At 37.0% G+C, this 16,833-nt stretch overlaps 1 non-coding gene across 1 annotated transcript; it reads left to right on the top strand.

Annotated features, from left to right (window-relative positions):
• Window positions 1-16,437: 16,437 nt before the first annotated feature.
• Window positions 16,438-16,570, top strand: LOC126023189 (small nucleolar RNA SNORA51). Its single transcript, XR_007500393.1, has one exon. It is a non-coding gene; the product is annotated as a small nucleolar RNA SNORA51 (small nucleolar RNA).
• The last annotated feature ends 263 nt before the right edge of the window (window positions 16,571-16,833 follow it).

The raw sequence follows: 16,833 nt of genomic DNA, 5'->3' as shown, positions 1-16,833 counted from the left end.
TGTGTCCTCCCTTTTCACAGAAGAATACATCATCCTGAGGGGGGGAAAGTCACAAGAGAAGGGATGAGATGTGCTTTTCTCCTGCTCATCCCTTTAAAGTCATAATGGGGCTGGCTTGGCAAAGTTCTCCCAAAAGTCTCTCATGGCATTTTGTGTATACAATGAAAAAATTAGGCAATAAGACAAAGGTGCTGGTTTCAACAAATAACAGCATCCATCAAGCTGCTAAATATGAGTTAAAGGGTTCTGGTGCTAGTGAGTAGTCAGAATTACCAAGGAGATTTATTTAAAAGAGATATGCCCTGGGGATTTATTACAGACTTTCTCAGCCTGTAGCTCTTTCAGGGTGTGAATGGAACTCATCTCTCAAAGTCATACAATGAAATCCACAACCTTCAGAGAGACAACTGAACCATTAGGACATAATTGAGACATTAGGACTATACCCCCGCCCCCCTTGTGCCATGTGAGGACATATGAGAAACCTACAGTCCAGGAGACTCCTCTGTCTCCCTGATGTAGAGGAATATATTCTGGATACTCTGTAAACTGCACATTCTCATATATTTTGTTAAAGTACCCCAACAGAATAAGACCTATCTATATTTTGAGCAGGCACTTGTGGATTTAATTTTCTGTATAGATAAATTCAGGGATAATCAGTATCTAGAATTTTGTGTCTAGCCTAGTTGTGAGGCAATGGTCTTGGAAGACACAATTCTGAGGTACCTGGATGGCAGGCTATCCTTGATAGTCTCCTGCTGTGCTGAAGGGCACAGGCCCTGGTATTGGGAAGAATTGAGGCAGAATTGCAGCTCTGTTCCTGTATAATCAGGCAAATTAATTGATCTAAGTTTTCACTTTCCTTACACTTAAATTGGGAATGGATAAAGAAACTTCTTGCTAGATGAAAAGAAGTAATTGCAAACTGACTGCTCAGAGGAGGGCGTACAGTGAATCGCAGAAATTTGTCATTACTCTACTTCTTAGTAGTCACTGCTCTGTGTAACTTTCATCATTCATAGAGAGCATGTAGAAAGATCATCTCTAAGGAGCCTCTGACTTCAGATTGTCTATGACTGAGTAGGATAAAAACAAATATAGATTGACTTTTTCCCTAAAAAAACATCGAGCAAATATTTTAGTCTTTTCAGGCCAAATGATTTCTCTCACAACTACCAACACTAGACCTATTGTAAAAGCAACCATAAACCATATGTTAATGGATACATATGACTATGTTCCTATAAAACTTTATCAACAAAATTAAGCAGTGAGCTAGATTTTGTCCAGGATAAAGTTTTTAGAACTCAGATGTAGAGAAATAATGGGAGAATGCAGAATTTTTTATCTATGGTTAGTCAAAACAATATTACTATCTTCTTCTGGGCACTGATTTTAGAATATACTGAGACACTTTGAGATTGCATCCTCTGCCCATGGTATTATATAGTGTTTCAAGTATAGCCTTAACAAAAATATACCAGCAATTTAAAAGAAAAATATTCTGTAAAGAGAATTCTTTTTAATTTTCTTATCAAGATTTGGGGTTGGAGCAACTGACCAGATTGTAAAAGCCTAGCATGCAACTGACCAGGTTTAATTTCTGATATCACATAGTCCCTCAAGCATTGCAAGATGCAACCTTGGAAGCTTTCAGTAACCAAGATGGTTTATTTTTGGGCTCTGGAGTGGCACCTCCCCCAAAGAGGCCAGTGCAAGGGTAGAGAGAGGGTCTCCTCCAGCCCCTTAGCCTGTGAGGCTGGGACTCTGGAAAAGGAGGGAAGACTGCAAGTCCAATGCACAGGCCACTCGAAGGGAAGCATTGTCTAACAATAGGCTTCATTTACTAAAGGCAAAAATGGGATTTTTTTAAAGGCAAACTTTAGGTGGAAAACAGAATGTGTTTAATACAGCTTTACATTGCTCAGCTATTACTGCAATCAGATGTTATGTGAAGATAATGGTTACAAAGGTACATGGCATAATTAATTCAGATGGCATATAACAATAGCATGTACAATGCTCATGGCATCATTAACTCAGATGGTATGCAAGGACATGTTGTTTAAACCTATCTTCTCAGCTCAACCTGTACTCATAAGAATCATTAACAGCAGGTAACACAAGTCTCTGAACAAAGACATTCTTTTATATTCAAGGCCAGCTTGCAGAATTCCCCTTACATTTTCTCAGCTTTTCTCCTAAGTTTATATATACCTATGCACCACAGAACCATGGCAGAAGTGCATCCTCAGTCCTTGACCTGAACAACATACCCATATGGCCAACCACTGTTTGGGAGTCTCTTCAAAATAAGAATTAAATTTTATATTTTCCCTGAAATTCTGTGCAGACTTCTGACTTTAGCATTGGAAGTATCACCTGACATTTAAAATTGAGGTCATAGGTGGCAATGGGACATTCTCACAAATCTCCAGCTTGTAATGCAGATTTCAGGCTTTAAGGAAGGCCCTGGAGAAAGTTCCAGAAGTAGGGAAGTAACAATCAATACCAGATTGCCATCATTTGTACAAACCGTTTTATGATAGAATCAAAGATATGCCCAGGTTAAATATATGTGAACAAAATAAATGATTGGTTTTACTTTAAGCCATAACTTTAGAGCAAACTGTTATGAATTGATAGAGAAATATTTGTGCTAATAATGGAGAAGCATTGTATGGCATTGATTTCAGTATTAAAAAAAGGGAAGATATTAAAGGGTTCTTTGAAGAAACTCTAAATGTAGCTCTAATGAACCTTAAGAAGGCTGTTAGAAAGAAAGGTAAATACAATTCTATTCAAAGCTGGAGGAAAGGGTTTCCATGTTATGTAGTAGCAAAAAATTTGGCAAACTCAGTCCAGCTGGGGTTGAAGATACAGCAAAAGAGATTTCCAAGAAGAATATTGGGGAAGATGCCATCTTACTTCTTCTCACAATTTATGATTAAATGTGACAGAAGAGAGATGAACAAAAGAACAAGTTGTTACATGCCAGTGAGTCAAAATTTTTCAGAGTTTGAAATTAAAATGGTCTCATTTGCAGCACACCAACACCTTACAGAATCTATAAATGGTCTTAAGGACAAAGATGATCAAATACAGGGTAATGGGTTTTAAATCCCTTTGCTAAGACTTCAGAAATATTTAAGTTAGTAACTCAGAGACCTTTTTAGATAAAATGGCTTCTATGGGATCTGAGAAGCATACATCACAGGCATCTCTCAGTTAAATAATGGCATGTCCAAGAATCTTAAGGATTGATGTGCTTCAGGAGCAGTCCAGGGGTCAAAGACTAAGATTCTGTTTCCTAAAATATTTGTGTGTATAACTCTCCACGGATAAATGTGAGTATAATTCATAGAAAATCCACAATATTTTTAGTACAATTTGGAGGTGCAAGTGAGCCAATTTAACTAAAAAGGACAGAAACTACACATAATTAAACTAGATATTTGAAAGGAACAAAGAAAACTACTCTGTTGCAAACATGAGGCTACCGTTTATAGAAAAGAAAGGCTCATTCTAGAGGTTGGGAACAATGATTTCAGAGGATAAAATTAAGAACTGTGAAATTTATTCTCCATATGGAGAATGAACTCTAATTAAAGAACTAACAATATGTATCTAAATGACTTCCAGAATTTGTAATGGATTCTTAAAAGTGTGGTGTTTCTTATTGTCCCTCTCTCTTTTGTGTAAAATGACTGTAAAGTTGTCTGAAATCCATATTTGTTTGTTTACCCTGGAGGAGACAAGATATCTTGCCTCTTACATACAGGACTTTAGAAAGGTACACAAATGGCACTACTCAAAAGTCATATTAAAATAAGACAGAAGGGGGCCAGAGAGATAGCACAGCAGTAGGGCAATTGCCTTGCATGCAGCCGATCCAGGGATGGATGGTGGTTTTGAAAACCTGGCATCCCATATGGTCTTTCGTGCCTGACAGAAGAGATTTCTGAGTGCAGAACCAGGAGTACCCCCCCCGCCCCGAGAGCCATAAGGTGTGGACTTAAAAACCAAAATAAAATAAAAATAAGACATAGACATATGAAAGAAAAGGTATGGATAACTTTTGTATAAAGGATGCATGAGAATTATTGAGTTCAAAAGGGTAAATTGTGAAGATTGTATTTCTTAAAACAAACATAGGGTTTGTTTTGGTTTTGTTTTGATTTCCCTTTTCTCCTTCTTGTCTCTCCTCTTTCTTCCACTTCTTCTCCTCATTATCATCAATTCAATCCGAGTCAAATAAAAACCACACAGTAACCTCCTCTATACGAAAGAAAGAAGGCTGATATAAAGGGTGCTACGGACAATACTGCAAAGGGATAACACACCTATATAGATAGACCTCACTAACAGAATGGTTAGTACTCAAGACACAAAACCTATACATATCCAAAAGTTGATCTATTAGTTTCCTTTCCTTACAAGTAATATACCTATCTATGTTTCTGTACTCAGCGTATCTCTTGCCCTCCCACCTCCTACATTAATATATACCCTAAGCTAACTTCTATTTGTTTATATGGGGGCAGGAGCACAACAGAGATAGGAATCCTCCTTAAGAACAAACCCTAAACCACAAACAATTCATACCTATACCCTATATAACCCCCTCCCATGTACTATCCCCTCTCCCCCCTCAGAAAAACTGACTATTCCTTCACCCTTAATTAAATCCCTGATATCCACCACCATGTTATAACTCTTCACCCTCAGTTCTTAAACCTATTAGGCATCGAGACCAACCCTCGCTACACCAATGAGCAGTACCCAGTTCCCAAGTGAAGAGACACCCACTCAAAATCACACCTCGTTCCCGGCAAGAAATACAACCAACACCCCGACTGGACTCATGCAGTGTGGCCCTCCTAATCACCCTCTCCCTATTGCTGGACTGTGGCTAATACTGGATTAGCTCCAAAAGGACTCCATTGCAAGAACTCTACCCATGACCTTCCTGCGTGGAAGCCCACACCACACGAGGAAATCTCAAAAGACCAGTGGGGAAGCCTATACTATCATCATAAGTATAGACCTATATAAAACTACCTCTTTATACTGTTTTCTCCCCAAATGTAATCTCCTGTATCACTTTCTTCCTTTTTCTTTGTTTTTTTTTTCTTTTTCTCCCCCTTGTTCATATTTTTCTTTTTTGTTTTGTTTTGTTCTACTTTTGTTTTTTGATTTGATTTGTTTTGTGCTTCTTTTGGGTTCACAGCTGACTGCGGAAGGGTGATCCTGGCTCTGTGCTTGGGAAGTTTGCCCCCTGGTGGGCTTGGGGGACCCATTGTGGATGCTCCTGGCTCTGTGCTCGGAAGTTGCCCCTGGTGGGTATGGGGGACCATGTGGGATGCCTGGATGTGAGCCACCGTCCTTTTGCAGAAGGACAGATGTCTTGCTGCCATGCTATTCCTCCCGGCCCCACTTTATTCCTTTAATTATGTCTTTTATTTAATCATTTTATTTCTTTTAAGGAAACTCTTTTTTCTTTAGATATGTGCTGAGGCACATATATTTTTTAGTTTTTGTGCATGGGTCTGTTTTCTTCTCTCTTCACCCCCAAATCCACCATGCAATATAAGGTAGCACCACTTCTGTCCTGCGAAGGCATATTAAAATTAGGGGAAATTTTACCTGTAAAAACAAGCTCTTATCTACTAGGGATAAGAACTTATACTTTTTTACAACTCAGAGACATCTCCCACCCTGAATGTATGTCATGAGGAACCAACCTAGACTCCAGGGAAATAGGCACCAACCGTCCAGCCTTGACTCCTGGATTCCAGACATAGAAATGACAGAGTTCTCCACAACAGCTCCAGGAACCAAGTCCCCTCCAGGGCATTCATAATACTGCTCTGATGCCAACATACACCAGTTCTAAATTGATAACCTGACAATGAGGAAATGGGAACAACTAGATCTAAGAGCAAATTATCCTTCCTCACCAGCCAATGATAAGACAATATCAGAAGACATGTCACCCTTTGATCTGTGCAAAAACCAAGATTGCTATATACAGATGACTGGTTGTTACAATCAGGACTAAACAGTTCGCATCCCAGGACCAACAACAACAACAAAAAGCTCTAACCTAGCTTTTGGTCTACAATCTGTTCAACAAACAAGATCTCACATTCCAGAGGTCTGACTGAGACAACTACAAGTGAACGGGTCTCCCAGAAACATAATGAAAGACTCTGTCCCAGGTTCCATCCTAGGAGCAACATAATGACCAAGAACACCAACTGCAGAAGATGAATTAAAACGACACAGAAGAAGCAGAACTGCTAGAACCACAAAGAAAGCCTTCATCAGAAGTTCCATTCCTTGAGCTGCACAGTCACGAAGATCTCTAGATACAGAGGACTGATTTTACCATCCATGATGAAACAGAAGTCTTCCATACACCACAAAAGCACCGTGAGGAGAGTAAATGATCATGCAAGGAGTCTATAGTTAATCCCATGACAGTATACTTCAGGGATGGAGAAATCCTGTATCTCCCAGGCCAAGGGAATTTCCTCTATAATATTCCCAATAATTACTGTGCCTATGCAGGGGGGAAAAGAATAAAAAGGGGGGAAGCGCAAAATAATCATTTTTCCACATATATATTTATTGATTGTTTTTTTGGCGTCTTTATTTTAGTATAGACATTGAAGTTGATGTCTCCTTTTTTATTTTATATTATTTTATCTTATCTTTCTCTTTCTTTTTGCACTCCGGCATGATTTGAATTCAGAACCAAGATTATTCTGTGGTGCTTCTCTTTATTGTGTAAGGCTCACTGGATATTTAATTTGACATTTATTTTTGTATTGTTATGGTGTTTCAATTACCTTTTTCATGTCCTCTCTCAAACTGAGGCTGATAGCCACTAGAAGGACTCCGCCTATTTTCAGCATATTTTTTAATTTATTTTTTTTAATTTTTTGCTTAATCTTTACCCCATTCTATTGCCTTTCTTTCCCTTAAGCAAAACCACATAACTCGATTTATCTAGGTTAGCCTCTCAAATAGAGGGAGAAACAAGGGAGGGCACCAGGACCAAACAGATGTATGATCACTAATAGTAAGCTAGACAAAGAAGAGACCACCTTCTCTAGCAGCCTGGGGTTGATGGTGGGGGATATGGATTGCAGAAAGGGAACGGGGAAGGGGGAGGACAAATTTGATGCTGGTATTCCCCTGATTCAATGTTAATATGTACCTAAAATACTAATGTGAAAGATATGTAAGCCACTATGTTCAAAATAAAAAAAAGTAATAAATAACTAACATAGGTATGAAGATATAGTACTCAAAATAAGTATTGAATACTGTTGAGATATGTTTCCCAAGTAAAATAAAGCAAAATAATAGTAACAACAGCTCTAATTTCACCTCTTCTTATAGCAATGTAGCCTTGACACTGCAATCAAAATGAGATGTTTTGTGACTTCTTAGGGTAGGTTATAAAAAGCATTATCACTTCTGCTTCATTAGTCATTGGAATGGACTCTAGCCACTGTTCCCTGTCATCTTTTTTCCAGTCATCTCCAATCTTTTTTATCAAGCTTGATCCTTTAAGAATTCCACCAAGATTTCTTAAATGCAAATCTCTATTTTAGAATCATCCGGAAGAACCACGATGCCATATGTCAATCTTACCATTGTTAAAATAGGAGGCAAGAAATGAAATAGCATCAAAGTTGGCATGTTGGAAATATTCAAGTAAAAGCTGCATATGGAAAAAGGGAGGCAGAAAGTTGATCTATAAAAGCATCTTTTATTGAATAATTGCTATATGTTAAATTAAATTGTATTTGTCTATAAAATTTTACTATCATTAAATATCATAGACAAAGAAGTATAATAAGAATGTGAGAAGCACTTAGAGATCTAGAAACACTGACAAAAATATAAAAGATAGATATGTAAGTGAAGTGGACAGAAAAGGTGGTAGTTACTAAGGAGGTCTAGTAAGTAAAACATTTGTCTTTAGAAAAAGTAGATTCTATTAAAAATTAGAATTTTTAAATTATTAAAATAATACTTATACACATAGCAATATTGCCACAGATACATCTTGGAAAGTCATTTGAGGAGTGAAAAGACTAGAGATAGGAAAAATATTTGGGGTTATTGTGACAATAATTGAGATGAGAAATTGTGGTCTTTGCTTTTATTCAATGGCACCAATTAAGAAAAATGGAAAATCTGTACCTCTGTCCCATCCTCCTGCCAGAGTAAACCATCTAATTTGGATGGCCTACACTAACTCTGGCTCTCTGTACTGATTAAAGTAAATTGAACAATTAGCTGATTAATCCTCTCTGTAAAGAGGCAGAGAAAGCAGAAGAAACAACAGCGGCTCACCAGTTTTATCAAGACAAATGAGTTTCTCTATCCCCCAGCACTCCAGAGCAGCCTCAGTTCCTCCAAATGAAACTTCATGTTAATTGGACACTTATGTGACACACCCCTACTCAGCTAGAGAACAAAGAAACATTAGGGCATTCCTGGCTCTAATGAAGAAGAACTTCCCTGACTGAAAGTACCATGACCCCTTCAGGGACTGTCCTTGGGGATGAGAACATTTCTGCTGGCAACATATTATCAAGAAAACTAATTCTGGCTTGTGTCAGAACTTATGTGTTGTTTGTGTTTGCCTTGGGAAAAAAAATCATCAGCTCCATTTCCTTGGTACACAGAAAAGCAAAAATTGTGAAAAAATAATGCCAACAGGAAAGGGGCCTGGAGGAGGTACTTTCATTATCTGTTTTCAGTACCATAACTCAAAATATTATGGCATCTAAGAGGGTCACAAACTTATTGGGATGCTTTGGAATTCAAGTTATCTGGGATTAGAAGTTGAGAAATAAAAGTAGGGGAAAGAAGCCTCAATTTTGATGTATTAGCTTCTGTCAATTAACACACACACACACAACTACTTTTTTTTTTTTAAATACAATTATCGTTATTTAAGCACCATGACTACAAACATGTTTGTAGTTGGGTTTTAGTTATAAAAGAGAACACAGCCCCCCTTCAACAGTACAACATTCCCACCACTAATACCACCAATCTCCCTCCTCCCCCACACTCTGCCTATATTCGAGTCAGGCTTTCTTTTAGAGGGAGGCCACACCTTGTGATGCTCACCTGGCTATGCGCTCAGAAATCACTCCTGGCTTGGGGGACCATATGGGAAACCAAGGGATTGAGCCATTGTCCATCCTGGGTCAGCTGTGTGCAAGACAAACACTCTACTGTTGTACCATTGTGCTAGCCCCAAGACAGGCATTCTATATTTCTCATTCACTAATTGTCATGATAGCTTAGTGTAGTTATTTCTCTAACTGGACTCACCACTCTTTATGGTAAGCTTTGTATCATGGGTCAGTCCTTCCATCCCTCATCTTTATTGTCTCTGTGTATTATTACAAAAATGTTGTTTGTTTTTCTTAAATCCCATAGAGTGAGACTATTCTGTGTCTAACTCTCTCCCTCTGACTTATTTTACTGAGCATAATAGTTTCCATGTCCATTCATATATAGGAAAATTTCATGACTTTATTTTTTCCTGGCAGCAACATAGTATTCCATTGTGCTTATGTACCAGTTTCTTTAGCTACTTATCTGTTCTTGGGCATCAGGGTTGTTTCCAAATTCTGGCTATTGTAAATAGTGTTTTATTGACTATAGGTGTTCTGAAGGAATTTTTGTATTGTGTTTTTGAGTTCCTAGGGTATATCCCTAGGAGTGGTTTAGCTGGATTATATGGGTGCTCAATTTCCAGTTGTATGAGGAATCTCCATATTGTTTTCCATGAAGGCTAGACTAGGAGGCATTCCCACTAGTAATGAATGAAAGTTTCTATTTTCCCCCACATTCCTGCCAGCAATGATTGTTCTTGTTTTTTGTTTTCTTTTGTGATGTGTGCCAGTTTCTGTGGCATGAGATGGTATCTCATTGTTGTTTTGATTTGCATTTCCCTATGATTAGTGATGTGAAGCATTTTTTTCCATGTGTCTTTTGGTCATTTCTATTTCTTCTTTAGGAAATTATCTGTTCATTTCTCCACATTTTTGATGGGTTTAGATTATTTTTCTTGTTAATTTCTTGTCAGTATCTTGTATCTTTTAGATATTAACCCCTTATCTGATGAGTATTGGGTAAATAGTTTCTACCATTCTGTGGGTGGCCTTTGTATCATTGCCACTATTTCCTTTGAGGTGCAGACGCTTCTCAGCTTAATATAGTCCCATTTGTTTATCTCTACTTCCACTTCTTTATATAGTTATGTTTTCTCCTTGAAGATACCTTTGGTATCAATGTCATGGAGTGTTTTATCTATATGTTCTGCTATATACCTATGGTTCTGGATATGATATCAAGGTCCTTGATCAATTTTAATTAGCAATTAGGCAAGAAAAAGATATTAAGAGAACACAGATAGAAGAAGTCAAGCTCTCACTGTTTGCAGATGACATGATACTATATTTAGAAAGCCCTAAGGACTCTACCAAATAGCTTCTAGAAACAATTCATAGATTCATAGAGCAAAGTGCCAGGCTACAAAATTAACACATAAAAATCAATGACCTTCTTATGGCATTTAAAAAACTGTCTCCTTCACATTAGTGCCACACAAACTCAAATACCTTAGAGTCAACTTACTAAAGAGGTAAAGAACCTATACAAAAAAACTACAAAACACTGCTTCAAGAAATAAAAGAGGACACAAGAAAATGGAGACACATACCCTATTCACAAAGTGGGAGAATTAATATCATTAAAATGGCAATAATCCCCAAAACGTTATACAGATTTAATGCAATTCCTCTAAGTATACCCATGGCATTCATCAAAGAAGTGGTTCAAACACTCCTGACATTCATTTGGAACAATAAACACCCATGAATAGCTAGAGCAATTCTTAGGAAAAAGGATATGGGAGGCATCACTGTCTCCAATTTAGAATTTTACTACAAAGCAATAGCCATTAAAACAGCATAGTATAGGAATAAAGACAGATCCTCACATCAGTGGAGTAGATGAGCATTCAGAGAATGTTTCCCAGACATATAATCAGCTAATCTTTGACAAAGATTGAAACACAAAATGGAGCAAGGATAGCCTCTTCAGCAAGTCAACAAATGGTGTTGTTACAATTGGTCAACAAAAAAGCAAACCCAGACCTCCATGTAACACCATGCACAAAGATAAAAATCCAAAAGGATTAAGGACCTTGATAAGACAACTACCTTAATGCGGTAAACTTTAATTTTTTTCATTTAGATCATTCATGAACAATTTTAATTAATGCAAAAATTATGGTAAAATATGCAGTATCCCTGTTGCATATATATACACATACACACAAAATGTTTCCTTCACTCCTTGTTTACCTTCTTTCCTTTTCCAAATTTCCATGCCAGAGAAACCAGTTTTCAATTTTTTTCTCTATATTTCCAGTGGTATTCTAGACATATATATATATATATATATATATATATATATATATATATATATATATATATAAAATGTGTATATGCTTGCCTTTTTATGTACAAATGGTAATGTATTATTCAAACCATTATGCATCTTATTCTTTTTAACTTAAAAATATATGCAGATTGGTCTGTAGTTTTCTTTTTTGGTGGTGTCTTTGCCTTCTTTAGGAATGAGTGTGATATTAGCCTCATAAAAGGAGTTGGGGAGGATTCCTGTTTTTTCTATGGTTTTGAAAAGCCTATGGAACAGTGGTAATAAGTCTTCTTGAAATGTTTGATAGAATTCACATGTAAATCCATCTGGGCCTGGGCATTTGTTCTTAGGGAGTCTTTTAATTACGTCTTCAATTTCCTCTGAAGTGATTGGACTGTTTAGAGTTTCTAGGTCTTCCTTTTCCAGTCTTGGAAGAGGGTGTTTGTCCAAGAATCTGTCGATTTCTGGTGGGTTCTCTAGCCTAGTTGAATATAGTTGTTCATAATATGATCTCATGATATGTTGTATTTCTTGGGGTTCTGTTGTAATCTCTCCCCTTTCATTCGTGATCCTAGTGATTTGGGTGTTTTCCCTCTTTTTTTTGGTAAGTTTTGCCAATGGTTTGTCTATCTTATTTATTTTTTCGAAAAACCAACTCCTGGTCTCATTGATTTTTTGTATTGTTTTCTTAGTCTCTATGTTGTTTATTTCTGCTCTGGTTTTTATGATTTCTTGCCTTCTGGTTGTGATTGGATTTCTCTGTTGCTGTTGTTCCAATTCTTTGAGGTGATCTTTTAAACTGTTGGTTTTGTTATTTTCCTGTTTCTTAACATAGGCCTGTAATGCTATGAGTTTCCCCCTAAGTACTGCTTTTGCTGTACCCCATAAATACTGACATGTTGTCTCTTCATTGTCATTCATCTCAAGGAATCTTTTTATTTCCTCCTTGAGTTGTTCTTTGATCCAGCTGTTGTTAAGCAGTATGTTATTCAATCTCCAGGTATTAGTTTTCCTCCATTGCTTCTTCTTGACATCAATTATAAGCTCTGTTGCATAGTGATCTGAAAGGGTACTTCTAATGATCCTTACCTTTGTGGTCTTATATAGGTTGGCTTTGTATCCTAAGACATGATCTATTCTGGAGAAGGTTCCATGTGGGTTTGAGAAGAATGTGTATTCTACTTTCTGGGGATGGAGGGCTCTATATAAGTCTATTAGCCCTAATTCTTCTAATTTTTCATTTAGAGCTCTTATTTCTTTACTATTTTTCTGTTTGGAGGATCTGTCCAGTGGTGATAGTGGAGTATTGAGGTCCCCTACTATTATCACAATTCCCTTCATGTGTTTCTCCAGGTTTGTCAGTAGTTGCCTCACATATTTTGGTGATTTTACATTAGGTGCATAGATATTGACCAGGGTTAGCACTTCTTGATCTAATGTTCCCCTGATCAGTAAGTAGTGCCCCTCTTTGTCTCTGATCACTTTCTTGAGGTTGAATACAATTTGGTCTGATATAAGAATGGCTGTCCCTGCTCTTTTTTGTTTTCCATTGGCCTGAATAATTACTTTCCATCCTTTAATTCTAAGCCTGTGCTTATCCTGTAACTGTAGGTGTGTTTCTTGCAGACAGCAGAAGTCCGGTTTATTTTTCCTAACCCAGTTCTCTACTATGTGTCTTTTAATTGGAGAGTTTAGTCCATTAACATTTAGGGAAATTATTGATAAAGAGGACTGTTGTGCAGTTGTATTGTGTGGCGTGGTTGTTGTTACAATCGGGGGTTTCGATTGTGTAATTCATCTCTGAGTAAGTCACTTAGGATCGGCTTAGTTTGCACAAATAGTTCAAGTTCGTTCATATTTGTGAATGTTTTTAGTCTGCCCTCCCATATGAATGATAGTTTTGCTCACTAATGAACATTGATGCAAAGATACTTAACAAAATCTTAGCAAACCGAATCCAACACCTCATCAAAAAGATCATACATCACGATCAAGTGGGATTCATACCAGGAATGCAAGGTTGGTTCAACATACGCAAATCAATAAACATTATACACCACATCAACAACATGAAGGACAAAAACCACATGATCATATCAATCGATGCAGAGAAGGCGTTTGACAAAATCCAACATCCGTTCATGTTAAAGACACTCAGCAAAATAGGGTTAGAAGGCACCTTCCTTAAGATAGTTACAGCTATTTATGAAAAGCCTACAGCCAACATTATACTTAATGGCGAGAAGCTAGAAGCATTCCCACTAAGGTCAGGAACAAGGCAAGGCTGTCCACTCTCTCCACTCTTATTCAATATAACCTTAGAAGTCTTAGCAATAGCAATCCGACAAGAGAAGGGAATCAAAGGAATTCAAGTAGGGAAAGAGGAACACAAGCTAGCTCTATTTGCTGATGATATGATGATATACATCAAAAACCCTAAAGAATCCACAGAAAAACTCCTAGAAACAATCAACCAATACAGTAAAGTGGCTGGATACAAAGTCAATACACAAAAGACAGTAGCGTTTTTATATACAAACAATGAAGTTGAGGAGAGAGAGGTTAAAAATACAATTCCATTTAAGATAGTATCAAAAAATATCAAATACCTAGGAATCAACCTTACAAGAGAAGTGAAAGATCTATACCAGGGAAACTTCAAAACACTTCAGAAAGAAATTGAAGACGATCTAAAGAAATGGAAGAACATCCCATCCTCATGGATAGGTAGAATTAACATAGTCAAAATGACTATTTTACCCAAACTGCTATATAGATTTAATGCAATCCCTATCCAAATCCAGACACAATTCTTTAAAGAAATAGAACAATCAATTATAAAATTCATTTGGAACCATAAAAGACCCAGGATAGCTAAACACATTCTGAAAAATGAGAAGTTGGGAGGTATCTCCTTACCTAACTTGAAACTATACTATAAAGCCATAGTAATAAAAACAGCATGGTACTGGAACAGAGACAGGACCTCAGACCAGTGGATTAGAACAGAATTCCCAGACATAAACCCCCAGATATATAGCCAACCAATATTTGATAAAAGAGGCAAGAATATGAAATGGAACAAAGAAAGCCTATTCAACAAATGGTGTTGGTACAACTGGAAACTCATATGCACGAAAGTGAAAATCGACCCATATCTCACTCCTTATACAAAAGTCAACTCAAAATGGATCAAAGATCTGGAAATCAGACCTGAATCTATAAAGTTTATCGAGAATAAAATAGGCAGAACACTCGAAGACCTTTATATCAAAAGGGTCTTTGAGAATGGAGCACCAATGGCAAAAACGTTAGCATCAACTATAAACAAATGGGACTATATCAAACTAAAAAGCTTCTGCATGGCAAAAGAAACCCTACTTAATGCAAGAAGACAGCTAACAGAATGGGAAAAAATCTTTTCACTTGATATATCAGATAAAGGGCTGATATCTAGAACATACAAAGCGCTCAGAAACCTGAGCCCTTCAAAACCAAACGAAGCCATAAAAAAATGGGGAGACGAAATGAATAGACATTTCTCTGAGGAAGAGAGAAGGATGGCCAACAAACACATGAAAACATGCTCACCTTCGCTCATCATCAGGGAGATCCAAATCAAGACAACAATGAGATACCACCTCACACCAGTGAGGTTGGCTCACATCAAAAATAATGGGAACAACCTTTGTTGGAGAGGATGTGGTATGAAAGGAACTCTCATTCATTGCTGGTGGGAATGCCCCTTGGTCCAACATCTATGGAGAAAAGTCTGGAGAGTGCTCAAAGAACTTAGAATTGAGCTGCCATTTGACCCAGCAATTGCTCTCCTAGGCATATATCCCCAAGATGGAAGGACATTCATTCCAAAATACATATGCACCCCACTATTTATTGCAGCACTCAGTATAATAGCCAAATCTTGGAACCAACCTCGATGTCCAACAACAGATGAATGGATCATTAAGATGTGGTACATATATACAATGGAATATTACATGGCAGTTAGAAATGATACAATCACAGACTTTGCAGCAACGTGGATGGACCTAGATCATGTTATGTTAAACGAAGTAAGTCAGAAGACAAAAGAAAAACACAGAATGGTAGCACTATTCTGAAACACCTAGAACACATAAAAAACAAAAAAATGACATTGAAGAAGCATAACTGCTAGAACCACAAAGAAAGACTTCATAAACTCCATTCCCTGATCTGCACAGCCACCAAGATCTTTAGAAACAGGTCTGATTTTACCATCCAAGATAAAGTAGAAGTCTTCCACATACCACGAAAGCAGCAAGAGGAGAATAAATGATCTATTTTTTTGACGTCTTTATTTTGGTGTGGAGATTACGGTTGATGTCTCCAATATTATTTTATTTTATTTTGTTTTGTCTTTCTCTTTCTTTTTTGCACTTGAGTATGATTTGATTTCAGAACCGAGATTATTGTGTGGTGCCTGTCTTTATTGCTGTGGTGCTTATCGGTTATTTAATTCGATTTTTTTTTTGTGTGTATTGTTGTGGTATTTTAATTACTTTTTTCACATCCTCTCTCAAACTGAGGTTGGAAGCCTCTAGACAGGACTCTGCCTATTTTCAGCATATTTGATTTTTGATTGAGAAGAGGACATATTAGGTGATGGGTATTCCCCTGATTCAATGTGAATATGTACCCAAAATACTACAGTGAAAGATATGTAAGCCATTATGAAAAAAAAATTGTGTTTTTAATCAGAAATTTTCTTTGACTTACATGTATTATTATTATATCAATTATATTATATGTTATGTTATGTCACTATATTATGTTATATTAGTTTACCTCATTATGTTAATCAATTTTGTCCTTTAAATGAATTCTTACTTTAAAAACAAAACAAAAAAAAAACAACTTTAGTTTGCTCTGAAGAAAAAAAAATTAAATAAATAAAAGATAAGATAAGGCCTCCCAAATCTTACCACAGGCTGTGTTCTTTACACTGGCTGTATAGAAGGAGGAGGTACAGTAAAGGCACCCCATATACACCTCAACACAGGCCCCTTGCCGGGTATGTATTGTGAATTGGGGGACAAAAAAATATATATATATATGCAGAAATAACCTATTAGATAAGAGCTATATATTATTATAATAATGTCACATAAATATAATATGACAATTTTCTATTAAAATAATATATGGAGGGGCTGGAGAGATAGCATGGAGAAAAGGCATTTGCCTTACATGCAGAAGGTCGGTGGTTCGAATTCGATATCCCATATGGTCGCCAAAGCCTGCAAGGAGCGATTTCTGAGCATAGAGCCAGGAGTAACCCCTAAGCGCTGCCGGGTGTGACCC

Source organism: Suncus etruscus, chromosome 11 (assembly GCF_024139225.1).
Source record: "Suncus etruscus isolate mSunEtr1 chromosome 11, mSunEtr1.pri.cur, whole genome shotgun sequence".
Classification (NCBI taxonomy): Eukaryota; Metazoa; Chordata; class Mammalia; order Eulipotyphla; family Soricidae; genus Suncus; species Suncus etruscus.
Note: the sequence above shows the minus strand (reverse complement) of the source record. Positions and strands in the feature narration are given on the sequence as shown.